This window comes from Artemia franciscana, chromosome 7 (genome assembly GCF_032884065.1).
Source record: "Artemia franciscana chromosome 7, ASM3288406v1, whole genome shotgun sequence".
In the NCBI taxonomy this organism is placed as follows: domain Eukaryota; kingdom Metazoa; phylum Arthropoda; class Branchiopoda; order Anostraca; family Artemiidae; genus Artemia; species Artemia franciscana.
The window spans coordinates 36525068-36540445 of NC_088869.1; the positions used below are offsets into that span (position 1 = coordinate 36525068).

The 15378-nt window shown below is 35.4% G+C and overlaps 1 protein-coding gene across 2 annotated transcripts in view; it reads left to right on the top strand.

Moving 5' to 3' along the window:
* Positions 1 to 7739: 7739 nt before the first annotated feature.
* Positions 7740 to 15378, top strand: part of LOC136029220 (peptidylprolyl isomerase domain and WD repeat-containing protein 1-like) — a 76794-nt gene continuing 69155 nt past the window's right edge. The window contains exon 1 of one of the 2 annotated variants that reach the window (XM_065707427.1): positions 7740 to 7816. The gene's annotated coding sequence lies outside the window, so the exon portion shown is untranslated. Of the gene's footprint in view, positions 7817 to 8048; positions 8210 to 15378 lie in introns of those variants that run through there. The other variant, XM_065707426.1, reaches the window with a different exon arrangement.

A 15378-nucleotide genomic window follows, 5' to 3' on the forward strand; every position in this document is an offset into this window, starting at 1 on the left:
AAATCTGACATAATAGTATCAGCCAGCAGTCCCTACTGCGATGTTAATGAGTCTCACTAATATTTTTCTTGCGAAAGAGTTATAATCGACGGAAGAACCAACTTAGAATATTGGTAGTAGGCCGGCTATACTGTCCTGCCTTTTGTAGTTTTGCCGCTGGGTAGCCTGAAATTTTGGTTCTACCCAAAATACACCCTTTTCTTTCCTATTCAGAAACCTTTTTTATTTTATTTTAGTTTGCAACTCTATCAAACAGTTCGTGGTACGAACTGTAGTAAGGAGCGACCCGGCTCAATAGTAACCAAAACTCTAAAAAATGAAATTTCGATATGAATAACTACATCAAAAGAATCGCATTTTAATGCTTATTTTAAATATATAAGTTTAATCAAGTTTAGTCTTACCCATCAAAAGTTACGAGCCTGAGAAAATTTGCCTTATTTTAGAAAATAGGGAGAAACAACCCCTAAAAGTCACAGAATCTTAACGAAAATCAAACCATCAGATTCAGCGTATCAGAGAAACCTATTGTAGAAGTTTCAAGCTCCTATCTACAAAAAATGTGGAATTTTGTATTTTTTGCCAGAAGGCAGATCACGGATGCGTGTTTATTTGTTTGTTTTTTTTTTTTTTTTTCAGAGGTGATCGTATCGACCCAGAGGTCCTAGAATCTTGCGAGGGGGCTCATTCTAACGGAAATGAAAAGTTCTAGTGCCCTTTTTAAGTGACCATAAAAATTGGAGGGCACCTAGGCCCCCTCCCACGCTAATTATTTTCCCAATGTCACCAGATCAAAATTCTGAGATAGCCATTTTATTCAGTGTTGTCAAACAACCTTATAACTATGTCTTTGGGGACGACCTTCTCCCCCACAGTCCCCGTGGGAGGGGCCACAAGTTACAAACTTTGACCAGTGCTTACATATAGTAATTGTTATTTGGAAGTGTACAGACGTTATCAGGGGGATTTTCAGGTTGGGGGAGGGGTTGAGAATAGAGGGATATGTCGGGGAACTTTCCTTGGAGGAATTTGTCATGGGGGAAGAAATTTTTCATGAAGGGAGCGCAGGATTTTCTAGCATTATTTAAAAAAAAAAACAATGAAAAAATAAACATGAAAAAAATTTTTCAACTGAAAGTAAGGAAAAGCATTAAAACTTAAAACGAAAAGAAATTATTACGCATATGATGGGCTCACCTCCTCCTAATACCTCGCTCTTTACGCTAAACTATTTTTAGTAATTTCAACTATTTATTCTACGGCTGTGTGATTCAGGGGTCATTCTTAAGAAACTGGGACAAAATTTAAGCTTTAGAGCAAATTTCGTTTTAATTATTCATCTGCGGCGAGCCAAAATCAAAACATGCATTTATTCAAAAACATTCAGAAATTGAATAAAAAAACAAGTTTTTTTTAACGCAAAGTAAAGAGCGACATTAAAACTTAAAACGAACAGAAATTACTTCGTATATGAAAGGAGATGCTTCCTCATCAACTCCCCGCTCTTTACGCTAAAGTTTTTTACTAAGAGCTAACTTACGAGCTAAGAGAAAGAGTCAAACTTTAGCGTAAATAGTGGGGCGTTGATGAGGAAGCATCCCCTTTCATATACGAAGTAATTTCTGTTCGTTTTAAATTTTAATGTCGCTCCTTACTTTGCGTTAAAAAAAACTTGTTTTTTTATTTAATTAGCAATAAAGGGATGAGGTCTTCATATATGTTTTATTTACAAGGTAAATGTTCACAAAATAGTTAAGCCCAAACTCATAGATGTCCATACTCGTAAGTTCATGCTACACATAGAAAAGTCACAAGTAAATCCTTACTTCTACAGGTAAGGTTATTGTGTTTGTCACTCGTAGATTTATCTAAGACTTGTGCAAATATGATCCTCGAATTCCCTTTTTAAGCTGAAGTTGTGAGACTATGCCCTCAACCTTACCAAGCTTAATTTAAGTGTAGATATTTAAAGTATAAACCACGCCCATTTCAAAAGCTTAACATACTTTATAAGAATCCTTTTCATCTTGCTTCTTTTTTGGTAACAGTTTAAGGTCTCAGAGTTAGTTATAAATAAGGACACATTGGCTGAGAGAATACAATTATGGGTAGTTTAAAATCAAACCTATGACAGTGGGCCTCCAATCAAATGTGCTCTAAAATCAACAAAGCACAATATTTTGTCTCATTTAAGCAGAAAGCTTTATTTGAAGAATGGGAAAAACTTAGAAACATGTAAAATTTATACAAGGGATTTAATTATGTTTTTCTCCTTGTTCTCTGAGTCGTCTAACAAAGGACACTTCACACTTGTTATAGAGACCATAATCTGACAAAAGTGATTCATCGATTCTCAACTTAGTTTTTTCAAAGCTTAACCAATAGGTTTTCCATATATATCTCCAACTAATCTTTCTTTTAAGTCCTGTTCTTCTCAATTTGTCTCGCCAAGCAATCTCTATTGCTTTCTTTAGATTCCAAACATTGCCATTCTTTTGCACTATAACTTCAAATAATTCTCCATCAAATCTTCTTGCATTGATCTTCATGGACTGACCATACTCAAAAGAAAGTTGGCATTTAAGCTCTTCTAGGGTAACATCTTGAGGTAGGTGGTCTAAGTTAGGGTCGTTTTTAATCAGATCCTGTAAACCAGATTGGAATAAAACCATGGCTTCATTGTGCGACATCTCAGAAACTAGATGTTCATTCATCATTTCTGTTGGTTGAAGGAAACCAAATACTATTTGCAGCAGAACTACAAAATAAAACATAAATTATTTTGCCAGGACGAATTAGCATATACGGTAATTCTGGTACTCGGGATGTGGCTTGCAAACCAAAAAAAAAATACTGAAATAACCGATTTGTTTATCAAGCCAGGAGTTAGCATCGAAATATGAAAGAATAGAAACTACCCAACAAAGATGTTCCTGAGTTCCAATGTAAAAATTTGTGAAATAATCACAACCAATTCCAATCAGCAAAAGTGGTTTATCAACATTTTGTTGCACTACTTGCATGCATCCTCAACCGTCTCTTTAGAGCACAGCTGTGTAAAACCACCACAAAAGATTCCTGGTAGTGGTTTCCCCCCCCCCTTTAAAAATTTCCTGGTGGCGTCCTTGAAGCTCATCCAGTCTCACTTGGCATACTTTTTTATGCTTGGTATTAAAATTGTTCTTCTTGATCGTTCAAGCTTAACAAATCGAAATTTTCTGCCATTTTTACTTTCCTTTTCTGTGGAAATGTCAGACTATCACGCTCATGCGCACACTTTTCAAATGCAGGAAAGAAACATTTCGTCTGTTTTATCTTTAAGCTTTCAAACCTTATGCAGCAAAAGCTGACCCGCTATTGCCAGATTGGTTTAAGTGGAAATTGTTTTCTTTGATCTCAAAACCAAACGGATTTAAATAAAATTAGGACACTAGATTCTCTTTGTTAACAAGAAGGAACATATCGCCGTGCACAAAACAAAATGGCAAGTCTTATGTTTCCAAAACCTCACAGGAGACCAGAAATAAATGTTTTAGGCTTTTGAAGGAGTAGTTTTTTCCTTTCTTTAATATAACTGAGAAAAATATGCAAAAATTCAATGTTTCACTGAGTAATGGGGCTTAATTTTATTATATAGCAGATCAAGCTATGTTATTTAGTCTTTGAGCTAGCGGCACTAACTCAGTTTTTGCCCCTGTCATTGTCCGTCTGTCACTACAAAAAGCAGAGGTAGATATTGCTCTTAAATGAGACAAGTGGAAGACCTACTAAGGCAGCCTCGGTAACTTCCTTACTCCTTTTGGAGAAGTGTAAGGACAATCCTTTTGATTCGGGTATGACGAGCGTAACTCTTTAAGGGTAACCTTGCAGGAACCAACCACTTACAAATAGTGTAACTAATTTCGCAAAAGAATATTTTTTCTGGTAAATGTTTACTTTCGTTCCAAGTGCTCTAAAATGCGTATTACTGCATATAGCAAGGTTCTGATGATCGCATATTGTTTCTCTGTCATTATTAGAGAAGCACATCGGTTTTCTAGCTTTCTAAAACCCCCCTCCAACGAGAGTAAAAATGTGTAAAGTGGGCTTGCTTACTGGTAGCATTACCTATAGAGCGATTACCGCTTCGCTCTATAGGTAGTGTTACCTGTAAGCAAGCCCACTTTAAGCATTTTTAGTCCCGTTGGAGGGGGATTTTAGAAAGCTAGAAAATGGATGAGCTTCTCTAATAATGACAAAGAAACAATATGCGATCATCAGAATCTTGTTATATGCAGTAATACGCACTTTAGAGCACTTAGAACAAAAATAAACATTTACCTTTTTTCTTAAGGGATTCGATACCATAAATGTCATTTTGCAACCATATGGTAACGATACCATAGATGTCATTTTGCCAATTTCCTCAGCATCAGAGGAAAATTCCAAAGCAATTTTGGTAAAAAATGGTGGGGGATCTTAGATGCGACAACAGTTCGATAAGCTAACAAGCGGCTAGTTTATAACAAAGAAAAACATTTAATCTCTTAATAATTGTTCAGCAAAACGCTGTCTATTCTGTGGATATGCAGCATAAATTATACACATCCTGTATCGGCAAAAATTTCAATTAAGGTGGTTAGTACAACATTGAACTTCCAAAGTCCTGTGGTGGCGCAGTAGATTTGACCTTAGCGTGGTAATACGGGACCCAGAGATCGAATCGCGCTGCAGGAATGCACTGCATGGTCGACGCAGGGACCTTAGTAGTCAAGAAGCGTCGTTAATTCTTAAATAATAATTGAACTTCCAAAGCCGTCAAATTTTTCAAGGATGCTTCTTTTGACCTTATTTTTAATGTTTTCCATGCAGATGCGTTAAGGTATTTTTGAGCCTGCCCTTTCTGAGCTTTGAAAAAAATTCTGCTCCATTTAAATAAAACACAAGATTTGCATTTGCTAATGATGTAAGTTTCGTTAAACCTGAAATCTGCAGCACAAGATGGAAAAGTTCAATGTTTTTCTAATATTTCGAGGAATGTAGGTGTAGACTGTTAGTTTTCTTTCGTTTATTCAAATCTCTTATCAAACCTAAACAAGTCACGGCAAGACCATCCCATTATTTCTGAATAGTTTGGCCACACAAACTAAAAAGTTTATAATGTATGAGATAGGGTGATCCTTTAAGGTAGCAAAGAAACATTAAATATATACAGAACCCACAGTGCTTTGTGTTTCAGTAGTGGACGATAAGTCTCAAATCCTACGAAGAATTTTTTCGTTTTTGACATTACACGGTTTTTAAGGAAAAATAAAAGTAATAGTTTTAAAACCAGTGTAGTATTCACTGCAAGATCTTTTGATAGTAGGTAAATCTTTAATCGAGCACCGAAGTTCAATATCCTTTATTTACAATTCTATGGTACTAAATCAGTGATTAGATGTTTTACCACATTGTTTAAATTTGTAATTTTATTTTTGAATTGGTTTAAAGCAAGTATATATAGGAAAACTTCAGCTTGAACTTTAAAAAAGGACAGCTTTGTATCAAAGCTTCAGTTTTAACCTTCGAAAGCGGAAATGAAAGTGTAAAAAGGGAATCACAAGAAAGAAAACAAAAAAAAAGAAAGAGAAATACTTAACTTTGGAATATATTTTAAAACTCTCAGATTATACCTATTTCTAAAGAATACTTCTCAACGCCCGAAGTTAGTTTACATAACAAGTCTAGGTTACAATAAAAACATGGGTGCTTTCCACATTTTAAAGATGCAGGACCAAAAGAATCTGCCAAGTGGAAAGCCAGTTTCTCCCACTGAGTCGGAAAAACAGCTTTCTTGGGTTTCACTGGTTGATAAGCATTCCACTATATCTACACAAAGCCAAATGAAAACCAGTCTAAGAAATAAATGACCTGTAAGAACGGCGATCCACATATAAATACTATCCTTATCAGAAAGATCCTCGTCTTTTTGACCATCAATTACTAATTTAATATACATGTTACTGTGAATGTCTGAAATCTGGTTAATGTTGACATTCACCGATGAATGTCTAAAATTCCTTTTTCTCTGCTTTGCGAAAAGCTTTTCAGTCTTATGCAAGCTTCGATGGTAAAAGTTAAAGTTAAATTGAGTTAAGTTAGGTCAAATCAAGTTATAAATATTAGAAAAGGGTTAAAAACCTAACCAAACACCTCCTAATCTAATCTGTGACCATCAAAACTTGCATAAAATTGGAAAATTAACTGGCAACACTGACTAAATCCAAAGAGAAAAAAAGGAATTTCGGAAATTCACCAGTGAATTTAAACATTCACCAATTTCGGACATTCACGGCAATATATATATATATATATATATATATATATATATATATATATATATATATATATATATATATATATATATATATATATATATATATATATATATATATATATATATATATATATATATATATATATATATATATATATATATATATATTTTATATAATCATGCGCTGCATTTCGATTTAGTGCTTTAAAGAAACAATTGAAATTTAGTCAATCAATGGAAATGCAAGAAAAGGGGTTTTTAACATAGCACGGGGAAATGGGGTTTTGACTTGGCTGATTCGTTTGAGTTTTTATGAAAACGCAACCATACGAGATGCTGAAAACCGGGGTCAATTAATTCATGCGCCATCTATCGCAAACAGAATAGAATGCCATTTATACCAAACTTGGAGAAAATTATTTACATAATTTAATAGCAAAAGAGTCTAGTTTTTGAAGATGGAAAAGGGTAGAAACAAATCTGCTAATACAATCTTCATAATCATAAATGAGCGTGATGATTACCTTTTTTCAGGTTGTCAGATGTCCCTTTGAAGGAGGACATATCCTTCTTTTTAACATTTATCTTCTCTCCTTTTACGAAAGACAGGATTTTTCCCCTTTTTGTGTTTAATCAGCGCAAAACACATATAGAACTATGACTCCCCAACAGAAGACTAAATAGTAGTAAAAATTACACATTTTGAATAGGATTTCTAAATTTTGATCATTAGAACAGGATTTTTATATTGGGGAATATTTAGAAATAGGGCTGGTCAGTCATGATATCACAAAAGCCGCGGCGCGGAAATTTTTAAAGTTGGGGTGATTTGTGTTTGGGAATTGCTAGAATTTTTATTTTAAACTACAACCTTTTCAAGAAAAATTGGAGTTGGTGAGGAAGGTTTCAAATTTAGTTTAGCTTGAACTTTCCGTGTTATAATCTTCTCCAATATTTCTGAACTTCCAACTGTAAGGCCTGAGTTTCAAATTGGCCTTTATGTGTGTGAGGCACGTTTCACCCAAATTTTGAAAATTTCGCCTCCCAGCCCATCTATTACGCCATAATTACCAATCCCATAGATTATGAGGGGAACGAAGTTACACTGCACACAAACTCTGCATTTGAAACACAGAACTAAACAAGAAAAAACATTTTCAGCACCTTCTTAAACGAATAAATGCTTGTTCAAGTTTATTTCTGCAAGGATGGAGGGCATCTTAACGATTTTACATTCTTCCTAATTTGAAACGAAACGATTAGTGATTATAACACTTAAAGATTAACGATTTTTACCTAAATTGAAGGCTCTTTCTGTGAATTTTATTTTAATAGCATAACTGCAAAACTTTCATGGCACTTCGATCCCTTCACTTTGTGAGATGAAAGCAGCACCACCTATGCTGAATCAATTTTAAAAATAGACTTATTAGAAATGCCAAATATCCTCCTTTTTTCACCAAAATGCCAATTGTTCTTCTTTTCTCTGAACAGATATCCTACTTTGAGATATTTTCAGTTAGTAAACCTGCCTTTTTAAAGTTTCTGAAATAGCCAGGATACTGTAATAGGCCTATACTACTAAACCAAAAAATGCTGCTTGTCTATCGGAGTTGAAATAAAAATCTGACATAAATTAAACTGCCATCTTAAAGTCAGGTTTTATCAGTGCAGTTTTGATAATTGCATCTGAACTTTATACCTCAACCAAAATATAAAAGAAAATAGTTCAAAGAAAACTCACTATCTTAATTACTTCGATTCCGTTAGATGCCTCTTTAAGGCAAAAATTTTAATTTTTCTAGGCGTTACTCACTTAGAAGTGAAGAAGAGTTTTTTTTTAATTTCCTGGCAGTTTCCTATATTTTTGAGCTTGGACTTGAATTTGGGATACTCAATCAGCTATTACAGGTAAGATTAAATTCTAGACAGGCTAATCTTGACAAGGGTTTTTGTTAGGAAAATAAAAGTTTCAGTTATGAATCCAGGGCTAAACACAAAGGTATTGTTAAGCTAACTATGTTAACCCCCTTCTGATTTCTAAACCTCAGAAAATTACCTACTCGACAGTTACACGACTATTGGAATTTAGAAAAAAAGTTGACAGGTTTGAAAGGAGGCACAGGTGACTAGTTCTAGTTTGTTAAATTATCAACATAGGCACCCATAGGCTCAGGTTTCAATGTTTTATTTATTTATTTTTTATTAATACCAAATACGGTAAGCTTTCAAGCTTGTCGCAATAAATATAATAAATATAAGTTATGACAACATAATACAACTGACAACATAGTACACACATATAAATCAATAAAAATAACAACTACAAAAAACACTGACAAATAATACTATAAATTATTTAAAAATGATTTACTTTGAAAATTTGTTTCTGCTAGTCTTGTTTTGAAGTTATTTATGTTGTCTGTTAGAAATGTTTTAGGTGGAAGGTCATTCCATGGCTTCCACACCCTGCTGTAAAATGAATGTTGGCCTATTTTCCTTTTTGAAAGTAAGGGGTACAATTTATGTGGGTGATAATGGGTCCTGTTAGTGTCATTAAATGTGAAGAACTGTGATGTACTTATATTATCAATGGCTTTGATTATACGGAATGTGTTAATAATGTCTGCCCTATCCCTTCAGAATTGAAGACTTGACAATCCTAGCCTGTGCAGTCTATTTTCATATGGCAAATGTTTCAAGTAAGGTACAAGCTTAGTTGCTCTTTGCTGTATTTTTTCAACCCTTGCTCTGTCATTTTTATTCAATGGATACCATACTGACAAATTGTATTTGAGTATAGGTTGAACTGTTGATTTATAAATGGCAATGAATGAATGGAGATTAAACTTACGGAAATTCCGTCTAAGACATAATAGCTGATAGTTTGCCTTACGAGTTACTTCAGAGACATGCTTGTCAAACCTAAGACTAGAATCAAAATGAACACCAAGGTCACGGACATTTTCAACAGGTAAGATTGAATGTCCAGCAAGATGGTATTGGTAACTTTGTTCTACTTTGCCAAAGTAATGGATAACCCTACACTTATTTTCGTTGACAAACATGGAGTTAGCATTACACCAATTGTGCACTGCATCCAAGTCTTTTTGAAGCAATGAAGCTTCATCTGAATTTGTCAAGGAGCAGTAGAGCTTTACATCATCTGCGAACATTTTAATTGTGGAATGGTGGACAACAAGAGGCAAGTCATTGATGAAAAGGCAGAAAAGTACTGGACCAAGGCAACTACCTTGTGGAACGCCACTTAAAACTATCTCAGCAGAGGACAAAGCATCACCTACAATCACTTTCTGCATCCTGCCTGTTAGATAATCACCAATCCAATTCAACGTTCTGGCACCAAGGTGATATACCTCACACTTTTGGAGTAAAAGCAGAATGGAAATTTTATCAAACGCCTTAGAAAAATCTATATAGATGCAATCAAACCTGAGACCTTCATCTGCCATCCTGTGGAAGTCAGTAATTGCTTCCAAAAGCTGTGTATTACATGAACGTTTTTTACGGAATCCGTGTTGAGATGGATGCCAAAGAAGATTCGATTCGAAATAATTTTGTATTCTCTTGACAATTAATTTTTCCATAACTCTGGAAAAAATTGAAGTGTTTGATATTGGTCTATAGTTTTGAAATTGCGTTTTTGTGCCACTTTTATACAGGGGTTTAATTATTGCTTTTTTCCATGCCAAAGGGCAAGTACCAGACGCCAGACACAGATTATACAAATGTGTCAGTGGTTCAGTGAGTACTGTTGCAAGCTCTCGGATCATATGGTTTGAAAATTCATGAATATCTGGTGATATATCTGGTTTATTATTGTTTATTTTTTTCCTAAAGACACTTCATATTGAAGTGGTGGTCAGATAAACTTTGAAGGGTCTTGTTCAATTATAAATTGGAAGTTCTAGTGCCCTTTTTAAGAGTCCCCCCACATACTATTTTTCCCCATATGGATCTGACCCAAATTTTGAAATGGCCATGTTTAAAAAAAATAGTATATGCAATACAATGTATATGCAATATAACTATCATCCAGGGGTGATGACCCTCTCCAACCCTCAGGTGGGGTGATGGTTTTTAGTTATACTAGTTCCCCACTGATGACATATAATGTTTTTATTGAAGGGATGATTGTATACACTTTGGGGGGGGGGTCATTCAATTGGAAATAGAATGAGTCAAAAGTGATTGGAGGACAACTAACCCCATGCTCTTTTTCCCCAAATGCATCTCATAAACATTTTGAGATAACTATTTTGTTCAAAATAGGTTCAAAGGCCAAAAAACTATGTCTGTAAATTTGACAAAAACCACCACATCCCCTGGGATAAGGGCAGTAATTAATACACTGTTAACATATAAGGTTTTTATGGAAGAGGTGGTTGTATAAACTTTAAAGGAGTCTTGTTTGATGAGAAATCAAAAGTTCTAATTCTGTTTTTAAGAATCAAAATTGATTGGAGGGCAATTAACCCCCCTTCCTGCTCTTTTTTTCCCAAAGGCATCCAACAAAATTTGTGACATTTTGTTCAGAGTAGCCCCAAAGTCAAATTGCTACACATCCAGTGTTGACACCCACCCAGCCCCTTGTCCAAGGGCTGTAAGTTATGCAAGTTTCCCATTGTTAATGTATAAGGTCTTTTATCAAGAAAATAGAGCATGTTTGGTCCTGGATCTCCAAAAAAGTTTAGAGTATTATAGTGAAACTTTAAATAAATGTTGAGAGGGATGCCAAATACAACCAAACACACTTTGTCTTAGCAGGCTGTCAATAGGGAATGTCAGAAACATATAAAGAACAGTTGAGGGCATTAGGTTGAAACTTAAAGGTATGTTGAAACAATTTTTGAGGATAACTAGAAACCCCCTACCCTCCTTGCCCTTATCATATCCTCCTTTTCTATAAAACGACTAAAATTTTCTGACTATCATTTTATTCAAACTCTTCAAAGTTTACAGTACCTATACCTCCAGGGCTGCCATCCCCCCTCCACAGCCCTGGGGGAAGGAATGTAAATTATACAATATACAAATTGTTTACTTGTAGGATTTATCATTAAAGAAAAGTGGGAAAGTTTTAATTCTGGGTATGTCCAAAAAGGTCAGGGGTATCAAGGTAAAACTTTAGAAAATGTTGTGATGTATCCTAAACTAAATCAAAAGGCACTATGTACATCTTGTTTATAAAAAACCATATCTGCAATATCTTAAAAATGAATAAAGGTATCTGTTAAAATTACCTTAGATCACAGCTTGGAGCCAATCTAAGGATTTCTCATCCTTGTAATGCTCTGTTATGACTTGTGTAGGTTGTTTGATGCAGCTGCCTGCTACATTTGGGTTGACAATTCAACAGCATCCCAGTTGTACATGAACTCTTGCTGTTGCCATTCTTTGTTAAGATTTAGTTGAATGCACCTGTGAAATCAACAGCCACTGTATCTTCAGACGTTTGATTCCACAAGTTCATTATGCAGTGGTTAAACAAATTGCTTCTTTCTTGGATTGAGGAGCATTTTGTGAAGATTTTCTTGGAAAGCCCTCTTGTCACAGAACATTCTGGGGGGGGGGGGGGGGGGGGCAAGAAGATCAGGGAGAATATTCTTGGAAATAATTTTGTGGACCATAATCATGTTGCCATGTTTCCTCTGGTATGTGAGAGTAGGAAGTTTCAAGTGATGTAAGTTGTCTTTTTAAAGCTTTGTAAATACTCTTTGTTCGAGTCCTTTGACCATTTTGGTTGCTCTTTGTTGTACTCTTTCTAGTATTTCATTGTCCTTCTTCAAGTTGGGTGACACCAGGGACATTCCAACCCTTTGGCGTGGGCAAATTAGTGCCTTGTAGAGCCTCATAAACGAACTTTGGTGTCTGCTGGAGATAGTTCCTTTGATCATTCCGAAAAATTGGAGGGCAAATGACAACACAGATTCTGCATGGGTGCTGAACTTAAATTGACAATGATTGATTGACAACACTGTTAAGGAAAAATTCACGTCTTATTGTCTAAAAGCTCCTTTAAAAAAATCCTTGATCAAAAAGATCAACACCTGTAGCTCCCTGGTTAACATCTGGAGTCCAAAAGTCAATAAAAAGGAAACAGAGCCTTGGAAGGAATAAAAAAAAAGACCAAATAAGGCTAAGTTAGAAACATTTATGTTGTACTGTAGTTATCTGAAATCAATTATTTGGAGAGCTAAAACAGTATATTTCACAAAGAGATTTGTTGATTGCAGTAAAAATATAAAAAAGACACGGGACGTGATTAAGGAAGTTAGTTGGCTGTCCATGAAACCGGGAGGTCTCCCTAAGTCTCTCATTGTAGACAATCAACTTGTAACAGAAAAAGGCCAAATACAACATCATATGAACAAATTCTTTGCAGAGATATGGAAAAAACTGCTAATAGCGTTTCTTATTCCTCTGTGTCACAGTCTTGGAAGCACTGCTTAGGTCCCTCGTGCTTGAAATCAATGGTTCTTGGGGAGGTTACAGTGCAGGAAATTAGAAATGTTGTTTTGTCTTTAAAGAATTCTTTAGCAGGTTTTGACCAAATTTCTGCTAAAGTAATTAAACATATTCTTCCATCGATTATCACCCCAATTTACCATTTGATTAATAGGTCATTTTAACTAGGAGTATTTCCCCAACGTCTTAAACTTGCACGTGTGATAGCTCTCTTTAAAGGAGGTGACCAAAAGTATCCTCGGAAATACAGGCCGTTCTCTAAGATATTTGAAAGGGCAATGCTCAAATGTCTGGTGAGATTTCTGGAAGCTAAATTTTTTCCATCAGCATCAGTTTGGGTTTCGTGCAAAGTATTCTACAGAATATGCTTGTAATAGACTTGTTCAGTTTATACAACAATCTTTAGATTCTGATCTTATTCCTGCAGCCATTTTCTTGATTTTAAGAAAGTTTTTGACAGCCTAACACATAAGATTCTCATTGGTAAACTTTGTCATCTTGGTATCCATGGGGAAGCATTGTCTTGATTCTTGTCATACCTAACTGACAGATCTATCGCCACAGAAGTTACAGACAAAAAAGTTCCAATTGAATACGAAGTGCCCCAAGGTTCTATTCTTGGGCCAACCCTCTTCCTCATCTATGTGAACTATCTCTACCGACTTTTTAACATCCCAATTAACAATGTTTGCTGTGGATTGTGTCACAAATCTTACTCTCAGAGTACGTTGGTGTTCACACCTGATAGTTGAGAAGAATTAATAGCATTTGCAGATGACACTACTTTAGGTGCTGCAACTCCGGATGAATCATCCCTTATTCTAAAGCTTCAAGCAATGACTGAGAAAATACTCTTTTGGTTTGACATAAATCAACTAACTTTGAATGTAAAAAATACCTTCTTATTTTTTCTTGTAAAGGTGTGAGCTGCCCCACAATTACTGAGCTTCATACACCAAGAGGCTCCATAAGCCGTCCCACAGATCAATATGTGCGATTCCTGGGAGTTCTTTTGGATGAAAATTTATCATTTAAGTGGCATGTTCAAATAATAAGAGTGAAAATTTCCCGTGAACTTGGGTTCATCCGAAAATAAAAGCGTTTATTTCCTTTTCCTATCCTTTGTCTTTTATACTTCTCTCTGATTTACCCTTATATATGTTACTGTTCGTCTGTGTGGATGTCCACATTTCCTTCAGTACTTACTCCTATTCACAATCTTCATGAGAAAGCGGCAAAAATTCTCCAGTCGGCTACACACACTCCTCTTGACCTCCTCAAAATTAAAGATATTTATGTATTATCTCTATCTTCGTTGGCATATCAATACTTCCAGGGAGATCTCCCATGCTGTTTTTCGGGACTGCTCAAACTAGTAGGGGAAGTAAATTTTTATATGGTTCTTAACTCGGAGGATGTGATGATTCCAGCTAGTCCCTCGGTTCGTTCAAACTTAGGCCTGGCTGTGACTGTGGGGCGTGCTTGGAACTTGGTTCCCACTGAGATCCAGCAGTGACGAACACTTGGCTCCTTTAAGAGGCAGATGAAAAGTTTCTTATTAAAGGCTTCTTATTAAATGTTTCTTATGGTTTATTTTTTATTCTTTTTTGGGTTGTTGTTTTGTTGGTGTTGTATCCTCAATGATGCAGAGAATTTTAATTTGTATTTTATTGTTGGGTGGTGTGAGGGTTGCTGTTTTGTGGGGACTGCTGGTGAGTTGATTTCCTTTCCTTATATATTTATATTTAGATGTTGGTTAGTATGTCTATGACAAGTTTTATGATTCTTTATTTATTGTATGCCGTTTCCCAAATAACGGGCCATTGAGCCCTTTGGGATATTGTTTTTGTTATTGTTATTTTATGAAAATAAATAGAACTTTAACTTGAACTCCAAGATCTCTCTCTTCAAAGACTATCAAAAGGGTGTTACCTTGAAGATTGTACTGCTGATGTGCATTGTGATTGCTGAAGTGGATTAAGTGGCATTTATCACTATTGAAAGAGAGGAGCCATGTATTAGCCCAAGTCCCAAGAATATCAAGGTCCTTTTGGATAGATTGCAGGTCAGAGTGTGTAGCTGCTTTACCAAAAAGTTTTGAATCATCAGCATAAAGAGTGAGGAGGTTTGAGAGAAAATTGGGGCATCATTTATATAGAAGTTGAAAAGACTTGACCCTCTAGGTCAATGGTCCTCTTGGGAATGCTGCTCGAAATAATTGTGGAAGAGGAGAAATGAGGGACACCTTGGGGGTCATGAGCTCTAACAACTTGTGTTCTTTCTGAAAGGAAACTTTGTATCCATTTGACAATACCATCATCAACAGCTGCTGCTTTTAGTTTGGTGATAAGGAATACATAACAAACCCTGTCAAATGCTTTTGAGAGGTCCAGGAGCACCGTGTCAACAGGAAAATCTCTATCCAACAATGATGTAACATGCTTATATGTCTGTATTAGATTAATATGAACAGATCTTAATGATCTGAAGCCATGTTGAGTGGAAGTGAGAATGTAGTTAATTTTCAAGCACTGAATTAGAGCTCTGTTGACAAATCACTTGAGCACCTTTACATCTTCAGAAGTGATGCT